Source organism: Leptodactylus fuscus, chromosome 6, assembly GCF_031893055.1.
Source record: "Leptodactylus fuscus isolate aLepFus1 chromosome 6, aLepFus1.hap2, whole genome shotgun sequence".
Classification (NCBI taxonomy): domain Eukaryota; kingdom Metazoa; phylum Chordata; class Amphibia; order Anura; family Leptodactylidae; genus Leptodactylus; species Leptodactylus fuscus.
In genome coordinates, this window is record NC_134270.1 from 14,223,447 (window position 1) to 14,228,446 (window position 5,000).

General features: G+C 48.1%; 10 non-coding genes across 10 annotated transcripts; all 10 read right to left on the minus strand.

Moving 5' to 3' along the window:
* Positions 1-202: 202 nt before the first annotated feature.
* Positions 203-284, minus strand: TRNAL-AAG (transfer RNA leucine (anticodon AAG)). The gene has a single exon. It is a non-coding gene; the product is annotated as a tRNA-Leu (tRNA).
* A 548-nt stretch (positions 285-832) lies between these two features.
* TRNAL-AAG (transfer RNA leucine (anticodon AAG)) lies at positions 833-914 on the minus strand. Its single transcript has one exon. It is a non-coding gene; the product is annotated as a tRNA-Leu (tRNA).
* Positions 915-1,122: 208 nt separating this feature from the next.
* On the minus strand, positions 1,123-1,204 carry TRNAL-UAG (transfer RNA leucine (anticodon UAG)). The gene has a single exon. It is a non-coding gene; the product is annotated as a tRNA-Leu (tRNA).
* Positions 1,205-1,478: 274 nt separating this feature from the next.
* TRNAL-AAG (transfer RNA leucine (anticodon AAG)) lies at positions 1,479-1,560 on the minus strand. Its single transcript has one exon. It is a non-coding gene; the product is annotated as a tRNA-Leu (tRNA).
* An 838-nt stretch (positions 1,561-2,398) lies between these two features.
* On the minus strand, positions 2,399-2,480 carry TRNAL-UAA (transfer RNA leucine (anticodon UAA)). Its single transcript has one exon. It is a non-coding gene; the product is annotated as a tRNA-Leu (tRNA).
* Positions 2,481-2,754: 274 nt separating this feature from the next.
* On the minus strand, positions 2,755-2,836 carry TRNAL-AAG (transfer RNA leucine (anticodon AAG)). Its single transcript has one exon. It is a non-coding gene; the product is annotated as a tRNA-Leu (tRNA).
* Positions 2,837-3,667: 831 nt separating this feature from the next.
* On the minus strand, positions 3,668-3,749 carry TRNAL-UAG (transfer RNA leucine (anticodon UAG)). The gene has a single exon. It is a non-coding gene; the product is annotated as a tRNA-Leu (tRNA).
* Positions 3,750-4,023: 274 nt separating this feature from the next.
* TRNAL-AAG (transfer RNA leucine (anticodon AAG)) lies at positions 4,024-4,105 on the minus strand. Its single transcript has one exon. It is a non-coding gene; the product is annotated as a tRNA-Leu (tRNA).
* Positions 4,106-4,313: 208 nt separating this feature from the next.
* TRNAL-UAG (transfer RNA leucine (anticodon UAG)) lies at positions 4,314-4,395 on the minus strand. Its single transcript has one exon. It is a non-coding gene; the product is annotated as a tRNA-Leu (tRNA).
* A 274-nt stretch (positions 4,396-4,669) lies between these two features.
* On the minus strand, positions 4,670-4,751 carry TRNAL-AAG (transfer RNA leucine (anticodon AAG)). The gene has a single exon. It is a non-coding gene; the product is annotated as a tRNA-Leu (tRNA).
* Positions 4,752-5,000: the final 249 nt, after the last annotated feature.

Genomic DNA, 5,000 nt, shown 5'->3' on the forward strand with positions numbered 1-5,000 from the left:
CGGGAAAACGCTCCTATCAGGAAGCAACGGGACAAAGTAGTGACTGTGAGAACAGTCTTTGCTTCAGCAAAGCTCCGCTTGGATAGTAGACTACACAAATATATTCATGTGATGGGTAGGAAAGGTTTTAAGGGCATGCTCTCTAATGGAAAAGCAAAGTCAGCGAAATACATCTCAGGAGGTTTTTAAAATCACAAGACAATGGCAGCAGTGGGATTCGAACCCACGCCTCCGAAGAGACTGGAGCCTTAACCCAGCGCCTTAGACCGCTAGGCCATGCTACCCACGCAAAAAGAGGACATCTGGTACGAAAATGTCTGAGATAGGCTTGTGCTGGCGAGCTATCTATTTTCACAGCTGAATTTGTGAAGAAGCAGAATTTTTCCCTTTCTGAAGTGCCTTTGCGTCTGACTGTTGGAGAGATTCGTCGCAAGAAAGTTCTGCTGACGCTACAAATGATATCGGGAAAGAACATTTCGAGACTCTAAAATCTGGCAGCAGTGGGATTCGAACCCACGCCTCCAAAAAGACTGGAGCCTAAATCCAGTGCCTTAGACCGCTCGATAGCTCTTTGTGCCTGCTTCCTTGGAGAACGGGATACACATGTGACCACACCGACAACGCCTCCTACGGGAAAACGCTCCTATCAGGAAGAAACGGGACAAAGTAGTGACTGTGAGGACTGTCTTTGCTTCAGCAAAGCTCCGCTTGGATAGTAGACTACACAAATATATTCATGTGATGGGTAGGAAAGGTTTTAAGGGCATGCTCTCTAATGGAAAAGCAAAGTCAGCGAAATAGATCTCAGGAGGTTTTCAAAATCACAAGACAATGGCAGCAGTGGGATTCGAACCCACGCCTCCGCAGAGACTGGAACCTTAATCCAGCGCCTTAGACCGCTCGGCCATGCTACCCACGCAAAAAGAGGACATCTGGTACGAAAATGTCCGAGATAGGCTTGTGCTGGCAAGCTATCTATTTTCAAAGCGGAATGTGTGAAGAGGCAGAATTTTTCCCTTTCTGAAGCGCCTTTGCGTCTGACTGTTGGAGAGAATCGTCGCAAGAAAGTTCTGCTGACGCTACAAATGATATCGGGAAAGAACATTTCGAGACTCTAAAATCTGGCAGCAGTGGGATTCGAACCCACGCCTCCAAAGAGACTGGAGCCTAAATCCAGCGCCTTAGACCGCTCGGCCATGCTACCGCTTGATAGCTCTTTGTGCCTGCTTCCTTGGAGAACGGGATACACATGTGACCACACCGACAACGCCTCCTACGGGAAAACGCTCCTATCAGGAAGCAACGGGACAAAGTAGTGACTTTGAGGACTGTCTTTGTTTCAGCAAAGCTCCGCTTGGATAGTAGACTACACAAATATATTCATGTGATGGGTAGGAAAGGTTTTAAGGGCATGCTCTCTAATGGAAAAGCAAAGTCAGCGAAATACATCTCAGGAGGTTTTTAAAATCACAAGACAATGGCAGCAGTGGGATTCGAACCCACGCCTCCGAAGAGACTGGAGCCTTAATCCAGCGCCTTAGACCGCTCGGCCATGCTACCCACGCAAAAAGAGGACATCTGGTACGAAAATGTCTGAGATAGGCTTGTGCTGGCGAGCTATCTATTTTCACAGCTGAATTTGTGAAGAAGCAGAATTTTTCCCTTTCTGAAGCGCCTTTGCGTCTGACTGTTGGAGAGAATCGTCGCAAGAAAGTTCTGCTGACGCTACAAATGATATCGGGAAAGAACATTTCGAGACTCTAAAATCTGGCAGCAGTGGGATTCGAACCCACGCCTCCAAAGAGACTGGAGCCTAAATCCAGTGCCTTAGACCGCTCGATAGCTCTTTGTGCCTGCTTCCTTGGAGAACGGGATACACATGTGACCACACCGACAACGCCTCCTACGGGAAAACGCTCCTATCAGGAAGAAACGGGACAAAGTAGTGACTGTGAGGACTGTCTTTGCTTCAGCAAAGCTCCGCTTGGATAGTAGACTACACAAATATATTCATGTGATGGGTAGGAAAGGTTTTAAGGGCATGCTCTCTAATGGAAAAGCAAAGTCAGCGAAATAGATCTCAGGAGGTTTTCAAAATCACAAGACAATGGAAGCAGTGTGATTCGAGACCATGCCTCCTAAGAGACTGGAGCCTTAATCCAGCGCCTTAGACCGCTCGGCCATGCTACCCACGCAAAAAGAGGACATCTGGTACGAAAATGTCCGAGATAGGCTTGTGCTGGCGAGCTATCTATTTTCAAATCGGAATGTGTGAAGAGGCAGAATTTTTCCCTTTCTGAAGTGCCTTTGCGTCTGACTGTTGGAGAGAATCGTCGCAAGAAAGTTCTGCTGACGCTACAAATGATATCGGGAAAGAACATTTCGAGACTCTAAAATCTGGCAGCGGTGGGATTCGAACCCACGCCCCCAAGGAGTCTGGAGCTTAAATCCAGGGCCTTAGACCGCTCGGCCATGCTACCGCTTGATAGCTCTTTGTGCCTGCTTCCTTGGAGAACGGGATACACATGTGATCACACCGACAACGCCTCCTACGGGAAAACGCTCCTATCAGGAAGCAACGGGACAAAGTAGTGACTGTGAGGACTGTCTTTGCTTCAGCAAAGCTCCGCTTGGATAGTAGACTACACAAATATATTCATGTGATGGGTAGGAAAGGTTTTAAGGGCATGCTCTCTAATGGAAAAGCAAAGTCAGCGAAATACATCTCAGGAGGTTTTTAAAATCACAAGACAATGGCAGCAGTGGGATTCGAACCCACGCCTCCGAAGAGACTGGAACCTTAATCCAGCACCTTAGACCGCTCGGCCATGCTACCCACGCAAAAAGAGGACATCTGGTACGAAAATGTCCGAGATAGGCTTGTGCTGGCGAGCTATCTATTTTCAAAGCGGAATGTGTGAAGAAGCAGAATTTTTCCCTTTCTGAAGCGCCTTTGCGTCTGACTGTTGGAGAGAATCGTCGCAAGAAAGTTCTGCTGACGCTACAAATGATATCGGGAAAGAACATTTCGAGACTCTAAAATCTGGCAGCAGTGGGATTCGAACCCACGCCTCCAAAGAGACTGGAGCCTAAATCCAGCGCCTTAGACCGCTCGATAGCTCTTTGTGCCTGCTTCCTTGGAGAACGGGATACACATGTGACCACACCGACAACGCCTCCTTCGGGAAAACACTCCTATCAGGAAGCAACGGGACAAAGTAGTGACTGTGAGGACTGTCTTTGCTTCAGCAAAGCTCCGCTTGGATAGTAGACTACACAAATATATTCATGTGATGGGTAGGAAAGGTTTTAAGGGCATGCTCTCTAATGGAAAAGCAAAGTCAGCGAAATACATCTCAGGAGGTTTTCAAAATCACAAGACAATGGCAGAATCGAACCCACGCCTCCGAAGAGACTGGAGCTTTAATCCAGCACCTTAGACCGCTCGGCCAATCTACCCACGCAAAAAGAGGACATCTGGTACGAAAATGTCCGAGATAGGCTTGTGCTGGCAAGCTATCTATTTTCAAAGCGGAATGTGTGAAGAGGCAGAATTTTTCCCTTTCTGAGGCGCCTTTGCGTCTGACTGTTGGAGAGAATCGTCGCAAGAAAGTTCTGCTAACGCTACAAATGATATCGGGAAAGAACATTTCGAGACTCTAAAATCTAGCAGCAGTGGGATTCAAACCCACGCCTCCAAAGAGACTGGAGCCTAAATCCAGCGCCTTAGACCGCTCGGCCATGCTACCGCTTGATAGTTCTTTGTGCCTGCTTCCTTGGAGAACGGGATACACATGTGACCACACCGACAACGCCTCCTACGGGAAAACGCTCCTATCAGGAAGCAACGGGACAAAGTAGTGACTGTGAGGACTGTCTTTGCTTCAGCAAAGCTCCGCTTGGATAGTAGACTACACAAATATATTCATGTGATGGGTAGGAAAGGTTTTAAGGGCATGCTCTCTAATGGAAAAGCAAAGTCAGCGAAATACATCTCAGGAGGTTTTCAAAATCACAAGACAATGGCAGCAGTGGGATTCGAGCCCACGCCTCCGAAGGGACTGGAGCCTTAATCCAGCGCCTTAGACCGCTCGGCCATGCTACCCACGCAAAAGGAGGGCATCTGGTACGAAAATGTCCGAGATAGGCTTGTGCTGGCGAGCTATCTTTTTTCAAAGCGGAATGTGTGAAGAGGCAGAATTTTTCCCTTTCTGAGGCGCCTTTGCGTCTGACTGTTGGAGAGAATCGTCGCAAGAAAGTTCTGCTGACGCTACAAATGATATCGGGAAAGAACATTTCGAGACTCTAAAATCTGGCAGCAGTGGGATTCGAACCCACGCCTCCAAAGAGACTGGAGCCTAAATCCAGTGCCTTAGACCGCTCGGCCATGCTACCGCTTGATAGCTCTTTGTGCCTGCTTCCTTGGAGAACGGGATACACATGTGACCACACCGACAACGCCTCCTACGGGAAAACGCTCCTATCAGGAAGCAACGGGACAAAGTAGTGACTGTGAGGACTGTCTTTGCTTCAGCAAAGCTCCGCTTGGATAGTAGACTACACAAATATATTCATGTGATGGGTAGGAAAGGTTTTAAGGGCATGCTCTCTAATGGAAAAGCAAAGTCAGCGAAATACATCTCAGGAGGTTTTCAAAATCACAAGACAATGGCAGCAGTGGGATTCGAACCCACGCCTCCGAAGAGACTGGAGCCTTAATCCAGCGCCTTAGACCGCTCGGCCATGCTACCCACGCAAAAAGAGGACATCTGGTACGAAAATGTCCGAGATAGGCTTGTGCTGGCGAGCTATCTATTTTCAAAGCGGAATGTGTGAAGAGGCAGAATTTTTCCCTTTCTGAAGCGCCTTTGCGTCTGACTGTTGGAGAGAATCGTCGCAAGAAAGTTCTGCTGACGCTACAAATGATATCGGGAAAGAACATTTCGAGACTCTAAAATCTGGCAGCAGTGGGATTCGAACCCACGCCTCCAAAGAGACTG